The sequence below is a fragment of the Geotrypetes seraphini genome, chromosome 3, assembly GCF_902459505.1.
Source record: "Geotrypetes seraphini chromosome 3, aGeoSer1.1, whole genome shotgun sequence".
NCBI lineage: Eukaryota > Metazoa > Chordata > Amphibia > Gymnophiona > Dermophiidae > Geotrypetes > Geotrypetes seraphini.
Genome location: NC_047086.1, coordinates 213,701,533 through 213,728,837, shown reverse-complemented (window position 1 = coordinate 213,728,837; position 27,305 = coordinate 213,701,533). Strand labels below are relative to the sequence as shown.

The 27,305-nt window shown below is 41.0% G+C and overlaps 1 long non-coding RNA gene across 1 annotated transcript in view; it reads right to left on the bottom strand.

Moving 5' to 3' along the window:
- Positions 1-768: 768 nt before the first annotated feature.
- The window catches only part of LOC117358120, a 49,129-nt gene continuing 22,592 nt past the window's right edge, over positions 769-27,305 (bottom strand). The window contains exons 2-4 of the long non-coding RNA XR_004538944.1: positions 26,799-26,887; positions 8,161-8,218; positions 769-6,175 (exon numbers count right to left, since the gene is read on the bottom strand). This is a non-coding gene — a long non-coding RNA (uncharacterized LOC117358120). The remainder of the gene's footprint in view (positions 6,176-8,160; positions 8,219-26,798; positions 26,888-27,305) is intronic.

Genomic DNA, 27,305 nt, shown 5'->3' with positions numbered 1-27,305 from the left:
GTGCTTAGGTTGTAGCTTTAACCAATGTGCCACACTCCAGAGTGAGAGGGAATAGGATGAAGTTAAGAGGTGGTAGGCTCAGGAATCAGCTAAAGAAGTACTTTTTTTTTATTACAGTGCAATCAAATCTCTCTCATGAATATTCATTATGGATATCCTAAAGCCTGACTGGCTGGAGTGCCTCCAGGACCAGGTTTGGAAACCACTGATTTAACTCCTGGGTACAAGAATGCAAAAACAGAAAGATATTTAACTAGGCAGCAGATGAAACCACATTCCTGCTGCCTGTCTATATTACTGTGGCAATAGTAACACCTCCTAATGCCCTGCAAAGTCTTTCCACTTTTGGCAAAAATATTTCTTTCTTTTTTTAAGTTCAAATAATTTTTATTATGTTTGAAGCACACAAGAAACAAAAACAATAACAAAATCTCTACAGAATAATTGGAAACAAGAACAATTAGTAATAAAATCACATGTATCCAATCAACAGGCAAAAGTATTCCTAATTTTTGTCTTGGGTTTGGGGGGCAGCTAAAGTTTTGTAATAGAATGTGTGTGTTTTCACTTGAATCTAGGTGCAGTGGCTGACCGACTCCATCCGCATCGGTAGTACAACGACACAAAATCAAAGGCGTTGAAAACCAGTGAGGGAAGGCTTAAAAATAAATAACAATCCCCGCTTGCCTATTTCTTGACTCCAGTTTCCTCTTCAGTCTTATTTAAGTCTGCTTTCATTTTCAATCTAATTTCTTTCTTATCTTGTCATACCTTTCTCTGTAGAATTAAAGGAGCACACCTTTTGTTAAAGTCATAATCCTTTATTTTTTTTAAAAAAGTGCCTTCCTCAGATCCATTCTTCATCATCAGCCATCCTGCCTTACATTTCTCAGAGCTGCCATATTACCCAGTTACAGCAGGGAGATCTTTTTGCTCTTACATTCCAAAGCAGTGTGGTGTCCACATTTTAGAATGTGTTCCCCGAATTCTATAAATGGTGCCCAAAATTAGGTGTGTAACTGGCTGCACGGTTATAGAATAGGGTCAATTACCAGGAGCGGCTGAAAAGTTCTTAGCCCAACCAGCAAAGTTGGGGCAGTCACCATCGAGGGTTGTAAACTTAGTCCGATGATTTTCCACTTTATTTGTTCCGTATTTTTCCTACGGAACGAATAAAAGTGGAAAACTGCTGGACTAAGTGTATAGTCTTTGATGGAGACAGCCCCAACTTTATTGGTTGGCCTGAGAACTTTTTAGCGGCCCCTCGCATGTGCGCAACTTAATTTGCCAAGTAGCGCAAAATTGGCACTTAATTGATGGGTATTAATAATTGGCCTTCATGAGCGCTAACTGGTAATATTTTGTAGTTACATGCATAAATAATTTACACTTCTGTAAACCGAGCGCCTTATTTCTGTGGTATGCAACTCCAAAGGGGGTGTGGACCTGGGAGGATCATGGGTAGATCAGGTGTGGGCCATGCAATTAGACACAATATTACATAAAATACTGTCATTTATACGCTTAATTCCTACTGCATAGGCACAAGCATTTACACCTGTTGTGAGCTGGCGTAGATGCTCAGCGCAAGAATCCAGACTTACACTAGTATTCTATAACAGCAACTTTGCTTAGCGTGCATCATTCCAACGCCATTTCTTGAATTTAGACCTGTGTGTGGTAATAGTACAAACTGCACGTACGTGTGATGAGTGTTTCCCAAGTCAGTCCTGGAGTACCCCCTTGCCAGTCAGATTTTCAGGATATCAATGATCAATTTGCATGAGTGAGATTTGTATAAAATGGAGGCAGTATATGCCAATCAATCTCATGCATATTCAGTGTGGATACCCTGAAAGCCTAACTGGCAAGGGGGTTCTCCAGGACCGACTTGAGAAACACTGGAAAGTGATGTACATTTGGGTATTCTTCTGTCCCTGGACGGCTCACAATCTAATCTAATCTTCTATTTCTGTGTCACACATACCTAAGCAGGCTCAAGGCGACTTCCAAAGAGAAGAGAGAGGAGTGAAGAGATTAGGGAAGGAGAAAGGGGGAAACATGGGGCAAGGGAAGATCTGAGAAGTTTAAGTGTGAATGAGGCTGGTTTTCAGTTTTTTACGGAATGTGGTGTAGTTGGGTTCTGTTCTGGTCATTTCAGCGAGGTCATTCCAGGTTTTCACTTCAAGGAAGGTGAGCATGGAGTGAAAGATTTGCTTGTATTGGAGATTCTTTGTTGAAAGGAGGTTCAGTAGTATCATGTTAAGGGTTCTGTGGGAAGTAGACCATGCTTTTGAGAAAAGTTGGATGAGTGGAGCCACTGAGTTTCTGTGAATTATTTGATATATGATACACAAAGTTTTACATTTTATTCGTGATGGAATGGGTGGCCAGTGTAGTTGCCTGATTAAGGCTGATATCAAGTCGTATTTTTTCAGGTTGAAAATTAGTCTTACAGCTGTATTTTGTATGAGTTGCATTTTGTGGGTCAGTGCGCTGTTGATAACCATGTAGGCAGAGTTACAGTAGTCCAGCTGTGTTGGGATCATCGGCTGTACAATCAGATCAAAGTGATGTTGATGAAAGTACGGCCTGATGAGTCTTAGTTACTTCATGGTGAAGAGAGACTTTTTCAGAATATTAGAGATTTGGGTTTCCATGGTTGGTGTAGAGTCAAGAACGCAGCCTAGGATTTTGGAGGTTTTATTGACTGTAAGGGTGCGGCCCGTTCAGAGAGTGATGCTTGTCGGTGCTGTCTGTTGGGCTGTGTGGAAGAATAAGGTTTTGGTTTGGATTAGTTTTAGCTTGTTGAATATTGCCCAATTTTGGATTCTTTCAGTATTGGTTGCTACTTTGTTGGTGACATCTGACTGGTTGTTGTTTGTGGGGATGAGGAGCCGAATGTCATCTGCATAGGACATTATGCTTTCATCATCGAATTTGATATTTCCGAGGGAACTCATGAAAAGGTTAAACAGGATGGGGGAAAGTGGAGAACCTTGAGGCACCCCACAGAAGGCTTTCCAGGGTTTGGAGATCTCTTCATTCTTTTTAACGATGTATTCTCTGTTTTGTAGGAAGTCAGAGAACCATTTTAGCACTGTTCCAGTTATACCAATTTCTGACAGTTTTGTTAATAGAAGGTGATGATCCACAGAGTCAAAGGCAGCTGAAATGTCAAATTGCAGGAGTATTGCCTGACGTCCCGTACTGAGTAGTTGTTTGGTTTTTGTGATTAAAGTGAGGATGAGAAGTTCAGTGCTGTGTTGTTGAAGGAAACCCAATTGGGTCGGATGGAGACATGAATGTTGTTCGATGTAGATTTCAAGTTGTTTACGTACGTGGGTCTTGATGATTTTTGTAAGAATAGATATGCCAGCGATGGGTGTGTAGTTGGAGGTCATGGAGAGATCTGCCTTTGGATTTTTTGGCATGGGAGTATGTGCTATTTTTCCCCATTGTTTCTGGTAATTGACCTTGGTTTAGGGAGGTATTGAGAAGGTTTGTAACTATGGCAATAGAGCAGTGCATCACAAACTGTGTGCCGCATGAGATTTCAGATGTACCCCCAGATGCTGGGGAAGAGGAGATAGAATATAACGATATGGATAACATGGAACCGGCAATCTAAAGGGGGATTTCCTTGAAACAGCCTGTGGCGAAACATAGTCCTATGTTGGAATATGTACCGCTAGCCGTGTTTATAAAGATGAGTATTTATTAAAACTTTAAAAGCACTATTAAGCTCTTTACAAGAAGAATGAAATAATTTGAAATAATTTAAAAAGAATATTAGACTGATGAAGAGACTGGTGTTGTTGATCTGTGTGTGGAGATTGCTATACACACAGTAGCACCGCTGAGGTCTATGAATAGATTATTTTAGGTATTTATTCAACCGATGACTTATAAAGATAGACCTTAAATTAATTGATTTTGAGTGTTGAAGCCTTTTGGGGAAGAGGAGAGGCACCAGCGCTGGCTGACTACCTACAGGATGTGCCTCTCGTGGTGAGAGGCACATCCTGTAGCCAGTCAGCCGCCGCCAGTACCTCTCCTCCTCTCTGCGCCTCGTCTATTTCTGCATCCTCCACTGGCAGCTCAGGGTCCCTCTGGAGGGCCTCAGCATACTTCCGGGTGCCCTCGAGCCGCGGCTGCCACTGTAGTGTGCCGCGGCCCTCAAAGTTTGCGAGACACTGCAATAGAGGGCTAAGTGACAGGATCACAAGGAGCAGCAGTGGGATTTCAAATGGGCTTCCCTGCTTCTCAACCCTCTGCTCTAACCAATAGGCCTCCTTCTAGTTCTTGATTCCACTCACTGCAGATCCCATAATGCATCGAGATGGGGGTGCTGGAAATCCAGGACTGACCCTCTTGGACTTGGGCAACTTGACAGCCCTGTAGTTATCATTTAGATGCCTCTAAAAGTGTGTGTGTGTGTATGTTTAGGTGTGGAAAGTCCTAGAGGCAACAGCTAACATAACATTTGTATACCGCAATACCTTGCAGATCTATGCGGTTTAACATATTTGAGGGAAACTGAACAACTGTAGCAAATGATAAAGATTAATCCTACAGAAACTTTGCATAAAAGTAAGTTTTTAACAATTTCCTAAAATTCATATAAGCAGTTAGGGCAGAATTCTACAACAAACACCGAAAGTTAGGCAGAGGTAGCCAGCCACCCTACCGCTGCATAACTTAATTGATTTATTTGCCTTTAATCAACATGATAATTGATCACATCATTTAAAAGCACTTAAAATATAATTTTTTTAAAAAGATAGTGCCTCCACAAACGGAACCGCAAATATGGAGGTGCCTGTGGTGTTTAAGGGCAAAATAGGCATGGTTAACGCTGTGTAATAGATTAAGAGGTTTTCCTTCCCTCGTGCAAATATTATACCCCCGGGCAGCAGGAGATGTTAATCAAATATGGAACTACAGGTTCCAGCATGCACTAAGCTATGGAGCTCGAGTCACAGGGACTGGAATCACAGGAGAGAGGTATTTTTACCCAGGCTGGGTTTATTCTAGAAAGGTCCCCGAGGGAGAAAGAGGAGCTCTCAAGCTTTTTCCTAGAGATAGGTGGAGGCAGGCCTTGGGAAAACAGATTGATTCCTGCAGCAGTTTGGCTGAGGTAAGCCAAATTCATTGTATTTTGTCTGAGGCAAATGATAGCAAATAAAAATTATCTTTATATACAATTGTTTCTTGGCTGTATATGTGCTGACCTCTCTGGGCAAGCCAGGCTAGTCTACCACAGGCTGGAAGTACCCTTAGGCCTCAGTAGGCACCTCCTTAGTCACGATTCTCAGATAAGTGCCAGAAATATAAGCCTTGAAAACCCTGACCTACATTTCTGGCACCTATTTGTGACGTGGCCACAACTCTATAAATGGCTCCGCCACATGACTGACCGGTGATCGACACCCCTTTAGTGGGAGGTTGCCAATCACGGCGCCGTTTATAGAATCTGGGCCTCAGCGCTTTCAGACACTTTTAATTAAACATCAGCCAGCAATGAAGTCAAAAAAGGAAGAAGGACTTAATAATGTTTTCTTAAAGTTACCATATTTTCTGGTGAAAGACTATTTCCTAGTGCTGCTGTTGCATGAGAGATTTGCAGACAAGGAAGGTAATGCATGCAAATTTATCTCATGCATATTCATTGTGAACATCCTGAAACCCTGTCTGGTTAGGTGTGTCTCAAGGACTGAATTGAGAACCCTTACTTTAAACTAGAAAGCACAAATGTTGGCAAAGTCACATGTGCTGATTGGTTTTGTGTATGCATGTTGTTGGATTTTATGTCTTTAGAGCAGTGGTTCCCAACCCTGTCCTGGAGGACCCCCCCCCCCCCAGGCCAGTTGGGTTTTCAGGATAGCCCTAATAAATATGCATGAGAGAGATCTGCATATAATGGAGGTGACCCAGTAGAGGCATTGCTTATGTTCTTATATGTTCTTTGTAGGAAACTGGAATCAAAGAGACATTTACCTTGACAATACCTTTCTAAAATACACAGTAAACACAAGAAAAATGCAAGACTAGCAATACATGGAATCAGTGCTCTGAGGAAACATGCATTTTCAGCGAAGAGCCCTCATAGCCACCTTGAAAGTCAGGGCCATCTCTCTCCGAGTCTTTGAAGCTCTAGTTAATCTCCTTGAACCTGAAAAGCAAGAAAATATATGCAGTGAGATGACTTATTTTATTTCTTTCCCTGCAGTGAGTGCTCAGAGATGCCAATGGTGGCCCATTCAGACACCGAGATTTACCACCACCGTGAGTGAGTCTGAAGGCCAGTGTTTGAGGTTTTCAGTGCTGCATCAGAGATATAAATTTGGAAAGATCTGTGTGTTGTTTTGCTTTGCAAATGAAAGAAGCACCACAAAATGATTATTTAGCTTTTTTTTTCTACTTATAATTCTTCAATCCCATGTGAAAAATGGATGAAAAACACACAAAGATAAAGTACACACTAACAGTCCCTTTCCCTTAAGTTCCAAAATAATAAACAGAGCCAACGTTGCTCACCAAATACAGAATTAATGACCACAAATGAGAAAATGTGCAGACAACAATCAAAACCCTGCTTTTCAAAAAATTCATCCAAATATCTTAACCCCTCCTCTTTTACCTCCAGAAGATTCACCTACCTTCAGATAACCTTCCCCCAAATTACCCACCTTAACACCTTCCAATTAAACAAATACCATAAATAGATTGTAACCTACCCTCTCTAACTGCATTCCATATGTATTTTTCATACAGTTCTTCACTGTCAGTTTAATTTCCATCCTATAAGTTCACATAGAATTTTTCTTTTTTCAACCATCTTTATTTTCTCTTCTTTATTAATTTCCAGGTACTTTAGTTAGATTGTGAGCCTTCGGGACAGTAAGGGAATTTTTTAAGTACCTTCTTACTTCTCATTTATAAACTTAATGTATATTTTCTTCAAACCGCTTAGAACCTAACGGATGTAGCGGTATATAAGAAATAAATTACATTACATTACAACAAGCCCCCTCCATCAAACTGAGGCACTGAGAAGCCAGACTGCTCTGCTTGCAATGTAGTCAACCAGTGAATCATTAGAGAACCAAAAACATGTCTTGTACTGTGCAAAATGCAAACATGTAAGAGGGGGCCTTGGGCATGAAAGTAGTGACAAAAGGGGGGGAAAGGGAACGAGAAAAGGGGAATATGTAAGCAGAATGGGACAATTCATCACAGTGCACACCCAACCTACCTATTCTGGATCAATTAGATCAGGGTAAAACAGCACATTCTTTCAGTCATGACTGCTCCCAATGTTTTTGGAGATGAACGTTTCAGTTTTAAAACTCAGAACATTTGTAATAGATGCCAGCATTCCTTGCCAGACATATATTTTGGAAATATTGTACAGTTCTTCAAACAATGTGTATGCTAGAGATCTCATTTCTTATGGGGAGGGGCGACAGTTCCAGATGAATTTAATAGTTTGTTGCACTTACAGGGGTATTACACTTTTTAGGTTTAAACAATTTTTATTGATGCAAACAACATCAAATACAGTTGAAGACGCAAATGCTAAATACAATAATGATGCATCAAATATAATAATATAACAAACACATATAAATACTCTCTAGATCCCCTCCCCCTTCCCTTCACCACCCAATGGTACTCTCTACCCCATCTCGTCAAAACACCAATCCTACTAAATAAAAACCCAATTAGGATACCCAACTTAAAACTGCACTTCGACCTTTAGGATGTAATGTTTGTAAATATGGATCCCAGATCTGCAAAAACAGCATTTTTCGCTTCCTAGCCCTTCCAGCATCTCTAGCTTCCCAGATGGCCAACTGATGTAAATGGTTCCTCCAATGCCAAAACTTTGGCGGGTCAGGGATCGTCCAATATTGAAGAATACATTTTTTTGCCAATAAACTCATCTTCCTACACAGCGTCTTATGCCCCTTGGGTAAGTGTCCAAAAGCCTCCGGTAAATCCAAAACAAAATGGGTCGGAGAACATTGCAAAGATCTTCCAATTAATTCTGACATATAAGATATTACTCGCTTCCAATCTTTATTACACTTTTTTCATAATATTTCTGTTACAGAAAGAGGGGGAGGGGAGTTAGTAAAATCTCCCTTTACTTACTTGGTGCTCTTAAGGGCCTAGCTTGCTCCATGGCTCCTCTGTGTCCTTCTTGACAAAGCTGCAGAAAGGAAATAAAGTAGGGTTACCAGATGTCTGGGTTTTCGAGTTAGGCACCTAACTTTCAATTACGTCCAATTAATGCCAATTATGAGGTGTTATGTGCCAACTATTGGTGCCAGTTAAGCTTACTAAACAATTTAAGCTAGGTGCGCTGATGTAGACGTATAACTTTAGGTGGACTTTGCGGAATTTGTCAGTCTCTGTTTAGATGTTTTCTTTGACAATAGATGAATTTCCAATTGCTAGAATTAATTTTATATAATGTTGTTCATATCCAAGAATTAAAAGAGAGCAAGAATTAAAAACCAAAAAGTGACATAATCCTCTTTTTGAGGGCTCCATTGGGAGTCCGGGCAGATTTTGAAAAGCCATTTTGTCTGGGTATCCAGCCATTTTGTCTGGGTGCTCTGGTTCGCTGAAAGGAAGCCACCAGCAGCGTCAGTCAGCTGCATACGCTTCAGTGGCCTGGAAGCTTTGCCTCTTTGGGTACAGGAAGTTGACGTTGAGGGAAAGTTTCTAGGGCTGCTGAAGGCAGCATGTGCAGCGGACTAAAACTGCCGGCAGAACGAAGATTGAAGCGGCAGCCTGCCTTGGAGGAGAAAAGAAGAAGTACTCATCCCACGGCACGGTGAGACTGGAGGTGCAGAGCATATGAGCAACTGAGCATAAATGCAACTGATTCCAAATTGGGTTTTTTCCAGTCCAAACGCTCATGATCAGCATTTTTTTTTTCATATGAAGGTCTGTTTCATAATGTGCCATGAGTTCTCTTCTCCTGCCACACACTCTTGCCATGCCTACCCCCTTCATGGGACTGCCACCCCGCATTATCCCCCTAACTCCTACAAACAGAGCAATGTAACTATAGGGAAGGTAGGACCTGTCCCTTCGGATATTAGCCCTCTGATCACCCCCCACATGCCACCATTCTTAATGTAATAAGTCAACCGGAGCAAATAAACTGCTGGTGAAAAAGCCAGATATTTCCCCTGGGATTCCTACATTTCAATGTTGCACCCAATTGTGGGGAGGGAGGGGGAGGGGTAAAGGTCAAAGCCAAATTGGGAGGGAGGAAGGAAGGAAAGAAGGAAGTCCAGGGAAGGGGGTAGAGAGAGTTTCCAGGCCATGGGTTGAGGGAGGGAAGGGAAGCAGAGGAGAGAGATTCCATGCTACAGGGGCAGGGTAGAGAGAGATGAAAGAGAAGGAGACAGAAATGCCAATGGGGTGAGGGCAGGGAAGAAAAGGGAAGGATGAGTACAGAGAGATGTTGGACTATGGAGGGGGGGGGGGGAATGGAGAGGAGAGAGATACCAGAGCATGGTGGGGGCAGAAGAGATGGAAGGGAAGGAAACAGGAATGCCAGACCATGGGATGGGATTGGGTGGAGTGGGGTGGGAGAGATGGAAAGGAAAAAGACAAAGATAACAGACCTGGGGTCAAGAAAGGAGAGGAAAGAGATACCAAAGCTTTTTTTTTTTTGGGGGGGGGAGAGAGGAATAAGGGAGGGAGAGATGGAAGAGATGCCACACCATGAATTGGGGTGGAGAAGGAAAGGAGAGACATATCAGAGCATGGGAGGAGGGGGAGGGAAAGAGAAAGGAGAGATAAAAATGGAGAGGAGTGAAGCTGGAATAAATCATATAAAAAGGAGAGGGGACACAAGCTGAATGAAAGGGGAGAGGGTAGACAGTTTATGGAAGGGGCATAGAAAGAGGGCAGATGCCATATGGAAGGGGGGAGAAGGCAGACAGTTTATGGAAGGGGCATAGAAAGAGGGAAGATGCCATATGGAAGGGGAAGAAGGCAGACAGTGGATAGAAAGGGCAGACGCCGAATGGAAGGAAGAAAATGAAGAGAAGATGAGGAATTCATCAAGGGGAGCTAACTAATTTAGCATATGCTAACCACTAGGATGCCCACTATATTCCTAAGGGTATCTTAGGGTTTATCATGTGCTAAGCATTAGTGTGTTCTAAATCAGCACGCACCGTTTGTTAAATTCCCCCCTTATTTTCTTACTTCTGTTACTCTATCTTATCTTTGTATATATTCCATCTTTGCTTACACCCTTTGTTGTTTACTAAAATGTTTTATTGCATATTATGTTGACATTGTAAGTACTATGCCATACTTTGTATTGTTATTTACTGTTGTAATTATCTGATGACAAGCAGACAGTATAGTCTCACAAGTGGGTGACTTCATCCATGGAACTCTGAAATGGATAGTCAAAAAGTGTCCTGTAATTTTATATCTTTAAAACCACCATACCATGTGTATGCCTTCTTGCCTTCCCGGCTTGGAGAACCATCAGTTCTCAGTTTTCCACAGAGCTGAGAAACTGTTTCATAGAGTTTCTCTAAGTGCGTCAAACTTAATAGCTTCTTTTGTACATTCCTGTTTTGCTTTTCCCTTCAGTTAGTCATATTTCTTTATTAAATTTCTTTTTCTTTCATTTTTGTTTAAAAATTCTTGATTTTTTAAATCAAATTTTGTTTTTGGGCGTTTGTGCTATTGTCGGCCTGTTTTCAGGCTGGGAGTGCCAATGTTCTCATGGATTACTTTCTACTTGACCTCCCTGGACCATAGAGTCCTTTAACCTCATGTCAGCATTTTTACCTTCGATGTCCAAGGTTCCTAGTGGCTTCAAGGGGTGCACTCAGCGCCACAGAACCATTTCAGGTACAGCCCTACATAACTGGTGTGTGCAGTGCCTAGGTCCTGATCACAGACATTTCCTGCACGCTCTGCTCTAAATTACAGAAGAGGTCACTTAAAGCCAGGAAGTTGCAGTTTTCGGGTTAGCTTCACTTACATTGAGAATGGCTGGAGACTCTAACGTCGATACTCAACATCTAACAACTCTAGCATCGAAACAAACAGCATCGATAACTCGTTCCACCTCTGCTTCATTGGTGCTGCCTTCCCCAGGGGAACCTCGTAAAAAAGCTAAGAAGCATAACACATTTCCCCCTCCAGACATCTTCGCCATCGATGCACTCCAAACGTCAACACATGGAGACTAGATCATCATTGCTGCAATTGATGTCTTTTTTGAGGTGACATAATTTCATCTTTTAGTTCAGTCCTTAATTATGGGAATGCTGGATATTGTAACATCTTATATATGCCATATTCCAGGTTAATGATAAAACAACTATAGATGATACAAAACATGGCTTCTCTTTAAGTAAATATGATCATATTCTCCTGCATATTTAGAAACACATTGGCTTCCTGTGCAGGCTCGAGTTTTATTGTTTGCTATTCAGAGTTTTGTATGGATCAGCTCCAATTTATCTGAATGATCATTTTGTTATGAAAGAATTGGTAAGTTCAAGGAGAGTTCAGAATTTATTTGTGTATCCCCCAATAAAGGGGATAAAGAAATTTAAAATGTTAGAAAGCTTGCTATCCTTTCAGGCAGCAAAATTAGATGCAAATATCATTAGAATTTTATTTACTGTGTCTGGTTATAAAGCCTTCCAAAAGGAAATAAAAACTTTGTTGTTCAGGAAATATGTTAAGCAATATTAATTTAAATAATTGGTTTTTATATATAAGTTTTACATTGTGAATTCTCTGGAAATGACTAGCTTAATTTCTTTTTTGTAATCTGCCTAGAACTGAAAGGTTGAGGCAGAACAGAAATTAATAAATGTAATGTCTTCTCTGTGACGTGCCTCGACATCGAGGTCACCAACACCTTGACAACTGACTCAACCTGTGCCTATTGTACTCTTGTCAACCTTGGTACTGGCACCATCTCTTCAAGATCAGCTCAAAGAGATGTTGCAGAAAGAGCTAGCTGGGATGCTGTAGTTGCATTTGGTGCAAATGATTGCTTTGACACATCCAGTCTCAGCCCATTCAGAGCAAAGCCCAAAGACTACATCAAGGGACCATTCTCAGACACCAAAGTATAAAAGATCCTGAATGAGGAAACATACCTCATCTTCCAGAGAACACCTCTTCATCACATTCCCAACATTCATCTCAATGTTCTCCTCGCCCCTCTCATCCAGTTTGTGCCCCCTCTCCTCAACACTCATCTAAGCGTCCATCTCAATGCTTGCCTCAACATGGATTATCTTCTACACCTTTCTAACTCTGATCTCAAGACTATTTCAGTCAGAGTTCATCTCATTACTATTAATGCTTTTCATACACCACTGGACAAAAAGCCATTTCTGTACATCCTTTGGTATTCAGATTCATGAAAGGTCTTTACCAAACAAAGCTACCTTTCAAGCTTCCTCTGGTGACTTGGGGCCTTAATGTTCTACTTTCCACTCTGATGAAGCCACTGTTTAACCTACTCTTGACTTTATTCCTCAAGCATCTCACTTGGAAAACAGTACTCCTCATATCTGTCACATCTGTACACCGAGTCTTGAACTTCAAGCACTTGTGTCAGATCCACCTTATACAACATTCTACCATGATAAGTCAGTTCTTCACACTTATCTTTATTAATTTCCAGGTACTTTAGTTAGATTGTGAGCCTTCGGGACAGTAAGGGAATTTTTTAAGTACCTTCTTACTTCTCATTTATAATCTTAATTTATAAACCGCTTAGAACCTAACGGATGTAGCGGTATATAAGAAATAAATTACATTACATTACATTACATTACATTATCCTAAGTTCCTCCTGAAAGTCATCTCAGAATTTCATCTGAACCAGTCTATAGTTCTTCCTATCTTCTTTCCAAGTTCACATTTTCACCCTGGTGAAGCTACACCGCCACACATTGGACTGTAAACATGCTCTTGCTTATTAACTGGCTAGGATCCAAACTCAGCTATTCTTGTCATTCGATCCAAACAGGCTAGGAGCTCCTGTCTCCAAGAGAACCATCTTCACATGGCTAGTGGACTGTATCTCATTTTGCTATGCTTGGGCTGGGCTGACACATGAAGACTGTATCACTGCATTTAAAGTTTGAGTAATGGCGACTTCAGTAGCTCATCTATGTTCCTCTCCTATTGAGAACATCTGTAAAGCAGCCACCTGGTCCTCAATTAATACCTTTACATCCCACTCCCACTATTGTTTGTAGAATTATTTCATATGGATAGTCGGTTCAGCCAAGCAGTTCTACAAAATTTATTCTCCACTTAAATGCCAACTACCATCTAACCTTTTTGGTTTTGCCAGGCTCATGGTAGTTGTCAATAATCCTCTTCTCAGAGACATGATCTTGGCAGCTAAGGAGTCCCACATGTGAGAATATACTGTCAGCATGCCCTCAGAAAAAGCAGAGTTACTTACCTGTAGCAGGTGCAACCCTCCCATTTCCCATGATTCAAACTCTTACCCCATGTTCCCTGATCCCTGAACTGTCGGGCTGTAGCAGGTAAGAGTACGTATGCACGCATCTATGGACCGGCTACAGGTAACACGCTGTGACTCCCCCCCCCCCCGCCGCTGATCCTACCCGGCACACCAGTAACACGTTGCAACTCCCCCCCCCCACACTGCTGACCCTACCCGGCACACCAGAAACCTCCGTTGACCCTCCCAGCCGACCCACCGCTCGACGAACACAAACCTCCCGGCTCCAGCAGTGTCTGAGGCAGAGTAAACACGCTGCTTCACGTCCTTCTACTGCCCTAATTTCCTCTGCTGCATCCCTGATGACATCATCAGAGATGCAGCAGAGGAAATTAGGCCAGTAGAAGACCACGAAGCAGCGTGTTTACTGTGCCTCGGACGCTGCTGGAGCTGGGAGGTTTGTAGGCCGTCTAGCGGTGGGAGGGTCAGTTGGGAGGGTCAACGGGGGTTTCGGGTGTGCCGGGTAAGGTCGGCGCAGGGGGGTGGATTAAATGGAAACATGCTGCTCAGGAGGACGGGAGCAGGCTGGCATCGGGGGTGGGGGGGTTTAAATGGAAACATGCTGCTCAGGGGGATGGGAGGCAGGCAGGCAGGCTGGCATTGGGGGTGGGGGTGGAACACAATCTGGAAGATAATGATGGGGACATAGGAAGGAGGCACTGGGGGCACTAAGGACAAAAAGGAGCACTGAGGGCACTAAGGACATAGGATGAACTGAGGGCACTAAGCAGGACAGAGGCACTGGGGGCACTAAGGACATGGGAAGGAGGCACTGGGGGCACTAAGGACATAGGAACGAGGCACTGGGGGCATTAAGGACACAGTAAGCTGGCACTGGGGCACTAAGACACAGTTCGCAGGCACTGGGAGCACTTAGGCACAGGGGGCACTAAGGTAAGGACGTAGGATGGGGTACTAAGGACATGGGAAGAAGGCACTAGGGGCACTAAGGACATAGGAAGGGGCACTAAGGACATAGGAAGGAGGCACTGAGGGCACTAAGGACATAGGGAGAGACACAGACAGAAAAAATGACAGACAGACAGGCAGCGTGCAAGGGGAGAGAGACAAAGAAAAAAAAAAACCAGACAGAGAGACATCTTCTCTAGCACCCGTTAATGTAACGGGCTTAAAGACTAGTATATTAATAATACTTTTTCATCTGGAGAGGGGAGTTAGACAAGGATGTCTATTGTCTCCTTTGTTGTTTGATATTGTTCTAGAACCCTTGCTTTTGGCTATTCAACAGGTAAAGGAGATACAAAGTATTCCTTATGCAAGTCGGGAATATAAAGTTTCTGCGTATGCAAATTATATTTTGTTTCATTTGAGGAATCTTGAAACTACCATTCCACATTTACTAGATTTGATTGATAGATTTGGAAAATTTTCTGGATATAAAATAAATTGGAGTAAATCAAAGGTTCTTCCGCTGTTCAAAAGGATTATTTGACACATTCCCTTTTCTTTGGAAGGAAGAAGGTATAAAATATCTAGGCATTTGGATTCAGAAAATGTTGGAGGAGACAATGAAAGTAAATGAAAAATCCTTATTGCTAAAGGTCACAGAAATGTGTGAGAAATGGAACCCTTTACATCTGTCTTGGTGGGGGAGAGTTCAGACAGTTAAAATGATGATTTTGCCTGTGGTTTGTTACCAAATGGATATGTTGCCAGTTTATTTTCAGGGGTCCTTTTATAAGAAATTAAATAGTATTCTTACTAAATTTATTTGGCTGGGTAAAACTGCTCAAATTGCTTTAGTATCTTTACAAAAACCAATTGCAGTGGATGGGGTAAAATTTCCCAATTTTTATAGGTATCATCAGGCCTATATACTGTGTCAGGGTATGTATTGGATCCTCCCCGAGCTCTTGGAACATCTCCCGGATTGGTTATATTTAGAGTGGCAATTGATGTCCCCATTACGACTGTTTCATGCGTTGAGTATCAGATTACCCAGATATGTTAAGGATAATAGTATATTTGACACCTGGAAAACTTTAAAATTTATTAATAAATTAACAGATGTTCCGGTAGAGAAATCCACTTATCAATCCTTGTGGTTAAACTCCAAGATTCAAATAGGCAGATCTGGGCCCACCTGGAAGTACTGGATGCAGGCAGGCATACGTACACTAGATGATGTTCTATCAAATGGGGAAATGCTTGATTTTTCATGACTGCAATAAACATTTGGTATTGCAAAGGGGTCCTTTTATCAATTTGCGGTAGGGGTTTAACGCGCGTAATACTGCATGTTAAACCGCCTGCCGCGTTAGCCGCTAATGCCTGCATTGAGCAGGCGTTAGTTTTTTAGCCGGCCATGGGGGTTAGCTCGTGATGAAATGTCCGACGTGCTAACCCTGCTAGCGCAGCTTGATAAAAGGACCCCAAAATCTCAAAATTATAAATGGTTGCAGTTGAAGCAAGCCATTCAGAAGGGAGTTCCTGATTGGCAAAATCTAAAAAAATTATTACAGCTTGCAGGTCCTATGCTTCCAGATGGATTCGTTAGGGCATCAAGCTGCCCGGTGGTATAAATTAATATCTGATTTCTTGAATAAAAAACCAAAAAATGGTCTTAGAGATATTTGGAGCATTGAGATTAAGCAGTATATTTCTGCATCTCGATGGCCACGAATTTGGACTTGGAGGATGAGATGTACAAACATGTTTTTTTCTGTTACATAGATCTTTTTGGACCCCTGTTAGGTTGCACAAGTTAGACCGTTCTAAATCTAATAGATGCTGGCATTGCCATCTGGACATAGGGACACTGGATCATCTGTTGTTCTATTGTCCTTTGATACTTAACTTTTGGAGGTCAATATGGGGTACGATTAACAACATATTAGGATCATCAATTCCACTGTCGTATGAGGCGGTCATATGTGGAACGTTATTACATGTTAAACCCCCTATGGATCGTTATAAATGCCGCCTTTTTCTTGTCATGACCAGGATAGCCATACAGATGGTAACCCGAAATTGGAAGAACTATGACCACCTAAATTTTCCTTTCTGGTGGGCAAATTTGTGCTCCAGCTATAGATATGAAAAAATGAACGCTGATAGTTTGGGGCACAGTAATTTATTTAAACTGGTTTGGGGGCTGTTGGCATCATATATTACCTCACTATAGTAGGTCTTTCATTATGAGTCAGTTTTGGTTTATTTTCATACACATCCAGGAAAGGGTGTGTGTGTGTGTGGGGGGGGGGGGGTGCTATTTCTGTCCTAATTTTGACCTTTGAGTATGTCCACCTGAGGTGGGAGGAGGGTGGGGGGATATTTTTAATCTGAATAGGGTAAGGTTATTGGGATAGTCTATGTTTCTGTATTTTATTGAATAATCATTGGGTGGGTGGGGGGGGGGAGATAATGGTTGGTTATACATATTTGTAAGTTCAATGTGCTTATTATATGATATATATATTTGTGCATTGTACTTTTGAAGTTTAGAAAATCAATAAAGAATTTAAAAAACACCCCAAAATCCTCCTATTTGGCATCTTAGCTTTTTTACTGAACTGATCGTACTACAAGCTGATGTTAGGCAGGAAGGCACCAGCACGTATGCAGTACCACAGATCTTATAGATTTAAAGTGACAGTACACTTTTTGACTGTCTGTGCCAGGGTTCCGCAGATTGCGTCACCCACATCTGCCTGCTGTTCTCATATAACACCTGTTACAGGTGAGTAACTATGCTTTATCTATGTTTGACTTCTTTTTTTTTTAAAGTTAAAAGATACCTTTATTGATTTTCAAAATTTACACATAGATGTCCAAATACAACAGTATCAAACACACTCAAAACAAGACAATACCTTCAGTCACATATCCCCACAGCGAATTAGTGTTTTGGTGCCTAGTTTGCTGGCATAGTAGTTCTTTTTGGCCTCTGATATGTTGGTTTTGTATTTGTTTATTGCCTCTCGCCATAGTGTTCTGTGTTCTAGTGTTCCACTTTTTTGCCATTTTCTTTCCAGACGCCTGCATAGTTGTTTATCTGATCTCAGAGATTCATTGAACCAGGGGGAGTTATGGTTTTGTTTTGTGGGTGAGTGTGTTCAATGCGTTAGTAATGGCTTGGTTCCAGCTCATTAGCATAGTTGTAGTGCAGTCTGAAGGAGGGGTTAGGGTATTCTCAACTAAGTTCCAAAAAAGGTCTGTTTTTTCCTCACATGAGTTTTACTTCCTTTGTGGCCTTGTTGTTTTGGTTCTCATTTGCAAAGTTTAAGCAGAAGTTTAGTAGGTAGTGGTCTATCCATGGTGTTGGGGTCCATTTGGCGTTAGTTGTAAGGTTGGCAGGGGTTGATGCTAGTATGTCTAGGGTATGTCCTTTCTCATGGGTGGGACTTGAGGGTATGATCGTGATGTTAAAATCTTCAAATAGTGTTTTGAGTATGAAGACATCTTTGTTCTCGGTAGATTCGAGAGGGAGGTTGATGTCTCCGAGGATGAGTAGTTTAGTGTACTGGCATACTAGGTTCGTTATTATTTCACTCATTTTGGGGATAGAGCTTGATGGAGAATTAGGCAGTCTGTAGATTAATAGGATTCCAATTTTGTTGAGCGTGGAGTTGGACGTGTCTTTGAGTTTGCAAGCAATGTATTCTAGATCTGGGTGGGCTGCTGAGTCTAGCTTGGTGATGATGTTGGAGCTTTTGTATATTATTGCCAGGCCGCCTCCTCGCTTGTGTTTCCTAGGGAATTGTAGTATATTGTACCCTTGAGGGCGGAGGTGGGGCTATCTAGGTCCGTTTGCCAAGTTTCCACTATGAATGAGAGGTCTAGGTTGTTGATTGAGATTAGGTCATTCAGGAGAAATAGCTTATTCACTACTGATCTTGCGTTGGCATACATACAGTGGATGGGGGTGAGGGTATTTCCGTTTTTTGATTCGGCTGATTGTTTTACTGGATGTGGATTGGTGGGTGGTTTGAAAGGGGGTTGTTTTCTCTGTCTTTTGTTGTTGGTGTTTTTGTTCCAGAGTATTGGGATGGTTTTGTGGTAGGTTTGAAGGTTCTTTGAATTAATATTGGGGGGGAGGGGTGTCAAGGGGTCTGGAACTCTGTTGTTTGGGGTGCCATGAGGGGTGTGTTTTTTTGTTGGAGGATGCGTTGTGCACAGCTGTCAGGCTGGAAAGACAAAGAATTGGGAGAATTTGGGAGAGTGGGAATTTCATTTTGATGGATTGATGATCTTAAGTGGTGCCCGTAGGAGATAGTAAGCTCTCTTCTTTGTTTTGTGTGGGTGTGGGTGTATGGGTGAGAGAGAGAGAGTGGAGATAGGAAGGTAGGGGTAGTGGGATGAAGAGTGTGCAGTTCAAAAGATCTGTGCTGTTAGGGAGGTCAAGAGGCGGAGCTTGTCTCCCACACCAGCCCAACCTGTTCCCTGCGGCGGTGGTTATGTCGGTGGGGCAGCTCCCGCTGGCAATGGAGCTGCCCTGAAGAGAGAGCAGTTAGGAAGAGCCGAGTCGCCCTGAAGATGAAATCTTTTAAACAAAGAAGTTGTAGTGGTACCGTAAGGGCTGTTGGGGGGGGGGGGGGCGAGTTCGCCTCCCATGCCTGCTCCAACTCCTTCCCTTGTGGCTGCAGCTGTTGTAGTCAGCTGGGGCAGCTCCCACATCCTTTCACAAGCACCAAAAAAAAAAAAAAAAAGCTAAATCTCATTGCTTCAGAGCTTACCCTTCTGTATCCCCCCTTTCCTATATTACTTGCAGTTCCTTCCCTTTCTTCACCGTCTTGTCTCTTTAATTCACCTTCCTCCCCTCTACCTTAGAATGTAAGCCACTTAGACATTCATTTTCAATAAGCGGGATATTAAATTCCTTAATAAACTTTGAAATATGGCAGGAAGGCCATTAATGAAGATCTGTTGGGGGAGCATGGAAAATGCATGTGATCCTATGGGGAAGGGGGCGGAATTTAAGGGTTCCATGGTGTTGGTGAGGGGTCTAGAGAAATGTTTTTGCGTATGCTGAAGAAGGTTAAGGCATTTTTTCATCACCAACACTTTACAGTTTTGGTACAATCTATTATATTAGCTCGGTTGAATTACTGCAATGCAATCTACTTAGGACTAACCAAAGGCAACTTGCAAAGATTGCAATTGATACAAAACACTGCAGCTAAGTTGATCTTTGGGAAACAGAAGTTCGACCATGTATCCCCTTTGCTGGAAAATCTTCACTGGCTTCCAGTCTGTTTCAGCATTCAATTTAAATGTGCCTGTATTGTTTTCAAACTCCTATTTGGTATCTTTACATCTCTGGTTCCGTTAATCTGGAATGCTCAAAGGTCTAGTTTTTCGTGAAATATACAAAGATTAAAACTTTCTTTTCCTTCTTTTAAGGGAATAAGATTTAAAGGAAAACTGGTGAATTCCTACATGTTTAAATTAACGGAGGCTTGGAATGCAATTCCATTTATGATAAGAGACTCAAACTCCCTTCAACTATTTCATAAAACACTTAAAACATTCTTATTTTCTAAGCATTTAGCAACCCATTCTGTATAATTTCTTTACTGTTATTTTTTTAAATATTTTTATTGAATTTTCAAACTACAATTGTGCAACAAGTAGTTCATATACATATAATAGTACAAGAAAAGCACAATAAACTTTTCATACATTAATGTACAATTATATTTACTCCCCACTCTCTCACCTAATATTGAAATAAAATAAAAACCTTCAAGAAACTCTCCATAAATTCCCTTAATCTTTACTTTATTTTTGTTTTTTGGTTTATCTTTATCTTTACTTTTTCTTTTTAATCTTTTATCTTATCATTGTTGGTTCACCTTATGATTGTTAACAGAATCGAGCTCCATTTAAGAATTAGTTTAGTTTAGTTTTAACATTCAGTGCAAAGTTTTTCTGCCTTTGAATGAGGAGACTGTATTGTCTGTTGTGGATAACACACATCCTATAATGTGTTCCTTGCATTTTATTTCAGTGGCTGGTGTGAAGTCATTAGTTGATATTTGGAGTGTGCATTTCTTAGAGATGTGATATCAGCTGCTCATGTATCTGGACAGCCCTAGCTTCTTTGAAGTCGGTTATTAAGCCTATTAAAAAGGAAACTGCAGTTGTGCTGGTGATCAGCCTATTTCTGCATTGCCATTTTTGGAGAAGATGATAGAACAGGTTGAACTTGACCTTCTGCAGCTGCAAATTAGAAGCTATTGGTCTTTCTGGAAAGGTTTTAGGTTGGTTTCAATCTTTTCTGTATGATAGAACGTATAAGGTATTTGTAGATCAGGGAAGTTCTGATGAGGTTAGATGCACTAGTGAGGGTGCCACAAGGATCAGTGCTGTCCCCAGTATTATTTAATATTTCCCTACTTCCATTATGCCATTTGTTGAGAGGTCTAAATATTCCCTTTCATTTGTATGCAGATGATATACAGTTTCTGATTAGGATACAACATAATATTTCAGATTCAATGGAAGAATTGTGTGTTTATTTAAATATGACACACAGTTGGTTACAGGGTAATCGGATGACGTTAAATATGGGGAAAAACAATGGTTCTGCAATTATCAGATTTAACTTCCTCAGATGTCCCTAGATCTTTTGTTATTATTGAAAAGACTTCAAGCAGTTGATAAAATTTGAAGTTTGGGAGTGATGCTAGATTCAGGGCTAACAAAGAAATATCTAAAATTATCAAAATGTTTTTTCAGAGATTCAAAATCATTAAAAGATTGAGGGACCTTTTTGTCATCTTCTAATTTTTGAGTGGTGGTGCATGCCTTGATCTTTCCAATATTTAACTATTGTAATGGATTATTAATAGGAGTTCCCAAAAAATATTTAAGAGCCTTACAAATTACATAGAATGCAGTAGCTAGAGTACTCACAGGGACAGCAAAATATGAGCATATTATTCCTGTTTTTATGAATTTTCACTGGCTACCAGTCGAACAAGGAATCATGTTCAATCTACTTTGCTTAGTTTTAAAGCTTTAAAAGGCTTAACAACATCAATACTGGCTGCCATCTTGAAATTGTAGCAATCTTCAAGTGCTCTTAGGGCAGCGAATGCTTACTTGCTGGAGATTCCTTCTTTTCAGTATGTTAAGCTTGAATATTACAGAAAATATTTATTTCAAGTTGTGGGAACCAGTTTGTGGAACAATTTATCTACTGACATTCATGAAATATCTAATTTTCAAAGATTTAAGAAGGAATTGAAGACAACTTTGTTCCTGCGAGCTTATGATCCTACTGAGTGAGATCTTTTAGGAAGATATGTGAGATCTGTATAAGCATATGGCCCCTTCTGAGTAAAATTATTTAGGAAAGAAGATTTAATTTTATTTGTATTTTGAATCCATAACTGTGATAATTGCTATGTTTAATGTTGTCTTTGGCAATTAATTATTGCATATATTATCTCTGTTAAACCACTTAGAACCTTTAGATTATGAAACATAAACATGTAAATAAATAAATATGGATTAGATCTACTGTATGGCAATATGGTTTTTGATTAGGTCATGGATCAGAAACACTGATTACTTCAATGTTCAGTTGCCTTTTAAAAAGGATGGAGGTGAAAGCTAACATGTTTTCCCCATATTTATACAGTAGATATTTCTGCTGTGTTTTTTTTTATTTTTTATTTTTATTCATTTGTTACAATTTATAAATATAACAAACTCAAGAAAATCAACCAATGTCTTCATAAACATTTACAGAAGAAAATAAAATTCTTAAAGAGCCCACATTATCTGGCCGACACTGCCTTCCTAAAAGTAACAGAAATTTAGTAAAAGAAAAAAAACAACCACCAGTTTAAACAGGCAGAACGTGGCTTCTATTTCTATACTTTCCTTCAAAAATCCTCCCTAGTTACAAATAACCAAATAAGTCTAAGTTAATGTTTGAACCAGTTTATCTTTTAGAAAACCTTCTAACTGGACTGGATCCTCCTGTTACTAACCCATCACTCATCCCTTAAGGCAGCCAGGCTTTCACAATATTTCTGCTGTATTTGATTCAATTTTGTAGTTCCTCAGATTTTTATTGAGGTGTTTCAGGGAGTTAGGGCAGTGTTATGGTGATTTACCTCATTTTTGAAGGTTGGATCACACCAGATCTTTGTGGCACACAATGTATCTTGGTGGTTTAGAACAGAAGAGGAATCTCTCAGGGCTCTGTTCTTTCTGCTACATTATTCTGTTTATGTGGGTTTTTTGGAGCGGTTGGGAATTGATTTCTGTTTATTGGTAATATATAGAAATAAAACAAAAAAAAACAACCAAAGGAAATAAGGTAATACCTTTTTTATTGGACTAGCTCAATGCATTTTATGATGAGCTTTTGAAGGTAACCCTTTTTTTTATTGGAAAATATCTTGATGATTTCATTTTTTTTTAATGTCTCTTTGACCCCCGTCATTCTAAGATTGTGAAGTATTTTCAATCAGTTTCAAATTGGTTTTCATTGAATGCCCTTACAATTAATTTAAAGGAAACTGAAGCTTTGGTAGCTCATATTAATCAATTTAACTCTTCTCTTGGTGCTTTATGTTTGGATTATGTTTCTGAGCCTGTTCCTATTTGTAAATCTGTGATTCTATGCTAACTTTTGCTCACATATTTCTAAGGTGCTTTCAGGGAGTTTTATTGAAAGCTGCATGTTCCGTGTTTTGTGTCAGAGATGGAGGATTTTCGTCTTGCCATTCGGTTACTTATTATTCCTTATTTGATTATTGTAATATTCTATGTTGAGGCGATTAGTCAATTAGAATATAGAGGCTTGGTTAATTAGCAGGGGTTAACATATAGATCATATCTCACCTGTTCTGAGAGTTGCATTTAGAGGCTGACTGAAATTCGGTTTTGGTTGCAGTGCTGAAAACTGGCCCCCAACTTTTTTTTCTGCCTGGTTTTGGTTTCAACTGAAAGGTTATTCTATTTTTTATCTCTACTTTACTGTTGAAAATTATTAAAACCACAGAAAGAACAAATAACAATCTATCTGCAATGTAGCAGGTGGAGAAAAAAGCCTTAAAATAAAGTGACAGTCATAAACTTAGGTACACTTCTTCCACCAAATTCGTGGGTTTAGAACTCACGACTTCAGTTATTCATGAGTTTCTATATCCTGACCCACCCCTGCCTCCTGGACCTTTCAACATTTTACCTGGTGGCTTAGTGGTGAAGCAGGGAAGGAGCGATCTTCCTATGCTCCTGCCCCGTGCAGAGCCATCAACAAAAACGGCTGCCATAAGTTCCCGTGGTCTCACAATGGAAAGGGAGAAAGAGGAGTTCAGGTGTTGGATGGAAAGGGGGGGGGAGAGGCTGTCAGGCTGTCAGGGGAGAGGCTGTCAGGTGCTGGATGAAAGTGGAAAAGAGAGAGAGGAGGAGAAAAGGGGCAGATATTTGATAGAAGGGGGGAGAGGAAGCTGATGCTGAATGGAAGAAACGAGGGGGCAGATGATGGGTGAAAGGTGGATAGAGGAAGTCAGGCACTGGATGGAAGGGGCGGGGAGAGAGAGAAGTCAGGCGCTGGATTGAAGAGGAGGGTAGAGAAAGGGCAGACACTGGATGACAGAGAAAGAGAGAGGGGGGCAGATGCTGGATAGTATGGGGAGAGGAAGCAGGTACTGGATGGAAGGGGAGAGAGGAGGTCAGGCACTGAATGGAAGGGGAGGGAAGATAGAGGGATAAGTCATGATGGGAAGAGAGAGGGGGTGCAGACTCTGGATGGAATGGGGGAGAGAGGAGCAGATGTTGGATAGAAGGGGTTGAGTAAGTAGATGCTGAATGGAAGGGCAGAGAGGGGAAAACGGTGGATGGAAGGAAGAGAGAAGAGAGGGGTCAAGCACTGGATGGAAGGGGAGAGAGGAAGTCAGGCACTGGATGGGAGGTCAGATGTTGGATGGAAGGGAGAGAGAAAGAAGGGCAGATGTTGGATGGAAGGGAGGAAAGAGAGGGAAGTGGCAGATGCTGGATGGAGAGAGAGAGGGGCAGATGCTGGGTGGAAGATGAAGAGGAGAGGGAGCAGACGCTGGGAAGAAGGGTTAAGAGGAAACGGGAGCAGACACTAGATGGAAGGAGAAGACAGAGCAGGGGCAAATCCTGGATGGAAGTGGGAGACAGGGTCAAATGCTGGATGGGGGAGAAGAAAGAGGACAAAGTTAGTGAGAGACTGGGAAATAAGAGGTGAAATAGGAGAGCCAGATTGAGGGAAACAGAATCTCTGGTGGCAAGCTGTAGGTAGACAGAAAAAAAGGAAACTGTATACTAGGAAATAATTAAATCTGGGCAGAGGAAGAAAAATAAATTGAAGAATGCTGAGTGGAAAAGGAAAAGAAAGAACAGAAAAATGACAAATTGACAAGAATTCTTGGCAAGAGGAAAACAAGGAAAGCAGAAACAGAGTCTGGGACCAACATATTTAGAAAAAAATAAATGATCAGACAATAAAGATAGAAAAAAATGAATTTTATTTTTAATTTAGGATAAAGTAGTGTGGTAGCTGTGTTAATAAATGTTAATAAATCATGAAAATGAAAATAAGGTGATATCTTTTTATTGGATTAATTTTAATACATTTTTGATTAATGTTTAGAGGCCATACCCTCCCTTTCTCATGTCAGAACACGGTACCATAACTGCTGTATACTGTCCTGACCTGAGGAAAGATGTTTTAGCCTCTAAAAGCTAATTGTATTTAGAAAATATATTTAGTTCAATAAAATGGTATCATACTACCCAGATTTTGTTTTATTTGCATTTATTAACCTATAGTGTAATGATTATAATATATCAGTTTTTGAAATTTACTTCTGCAATCTTTATATTTTACACAGTACAGGGGAACATGCATTATTACTTTTTCTCTAGTGTTACACTGTGGCTTCTTGGGAGAGCATCAGGAAGGGGGGCAAGTAGAGTAGAATATAGGATTGAATTTAAAATTTAGGCACCTATAGATAACTGAAAAGCTAGGATGCTGCACTCCAAGCATCAATTCACATGTAACTGCCATTATAGCAGTTTCTGAGGTGACATTGCATATTTTAAAGTCATCTGTCTTGACCGCTCTGAAAAAAGCAGAATATAAATAATAGTTAGTTAAATTTTCTCTGCATACAGTGTGCTTTGTGTAGTTTAATTTTGTGGATATCATTATGTATCGTTAATAAGATTATATTGTGTGTATATGAAGAATGAATGGAAGAAATGGCATTACAATTAGTATTATTATTATGGGTCGGGATCTGGGGTGGAGCTTGAGCAGGTCTGGGGCGGAGCTTGGGCAGGGTTTAGGGTGGAGCTTTTGGGCTCCCTCAAACAAAAACGCATTCCACTGTCTATGCAGCAATCAACTGTGGAAGTGTATTTTGGGGTTTTGCCCCTTTTTTGACCTCCAGGTCTCTGAGCATATATTTTTTTCATATTTCAAATTTGGTGAACAGTGTCAAGCATTTAAATTATTGTTATTAACGCAGGGGAGTCACTTGTATTTTTGTATGCAGGGGACCATGCATTTCCTCTCCCTCCTCCCCACATTAGGCATCATACCTTTGCTAGTGGGGATGCTGAAGCCTCGCCAATCAAAGAAATCCATTGCCAAAGCTACCTCCTTGTGCTGCCTCAAGACTGAGGAAATCAGCAGAGTGCCTCCAGCTGCCGATGTTGGCTCTCTCTGAGCATGCTCAGTTCATACACAAACTAAGCATGCTTGCGGAGTACAATGTCAGTGCTAGAGGCATACTGTTGACTTCTTCACTCCTGAGGCAGTATGAGGAGGAAGGGGCAGGACAGGATTAATTCTTCGAGGGCCCCTAGGCACACAATTACACGGGGACCCCTGGCCCTGCCCCGCCCCCACACTGCCCATAAGATAAGATAAATACATTATTATAATTTCACAAATTTAGTCAATGGGCTCCAAACTTTATTAAATACACCACTAAGTCCCCTACACTCTGCATTAATTATTTCATATCTGTACAAAGTGCATACGTTCACCCACCAAAAAGTGTAACTTATTCTATCATGGTTCTTCCAGTTACTCGTAATCAATTGCATGGCTACATCTGTCATGCTGTTTCTGTAAGAAAAGCAGGGCCACAGTCCTTTGGATAGAGCTGAGGGCAAACAGGAACTGCCTCAGCCCATCCCGATGATGCAGATCTATCTGCTATTCCTGTACTAATACTCTGACATCTGGAAATATGAGATGGGAGAAAGAGGTGATACATACCTCAGGTCTGGGCTGAAGAGCGCCTGTCTGAGCAGGTAGAAGGTGGCACTGCCTAATCCCAGGCCTGTGAAGCTGATAAGTGGAATAAGCTGCAAGGGGATAGAAATAAATAATTAAATGTTTATCTGAGAAAGAGCGCGTAAGATGTTTTTCCAGAGTACCTGAGAACTGCCATCGGAAGGGTTGATTCCCAGCTGGCGGTGCTCAGCATTTTGCTGACTGCTGCAAGTATTATATCTAGAAATTCAATGCCAGGCCATGTCTGGGCTCCAGCATTGAATTTCTGGGTTTACAGAGCTGGTTAAGTGTAGGGTTACCAGATGTCCGGGGAAACCCAGACATGTTTCTTTTTAGAAAACCTGGGAATGAAAAATGCCTATACCTTGGTGTGATATATAGACCTCCCAGGCAACAAGAGGACAAAGACATGGAATTAATCGAGGACATAGAGACTATCACACTGCGCGGGGACTCAGTAATGCTAGGAGACTTCAACATGCCAGATGC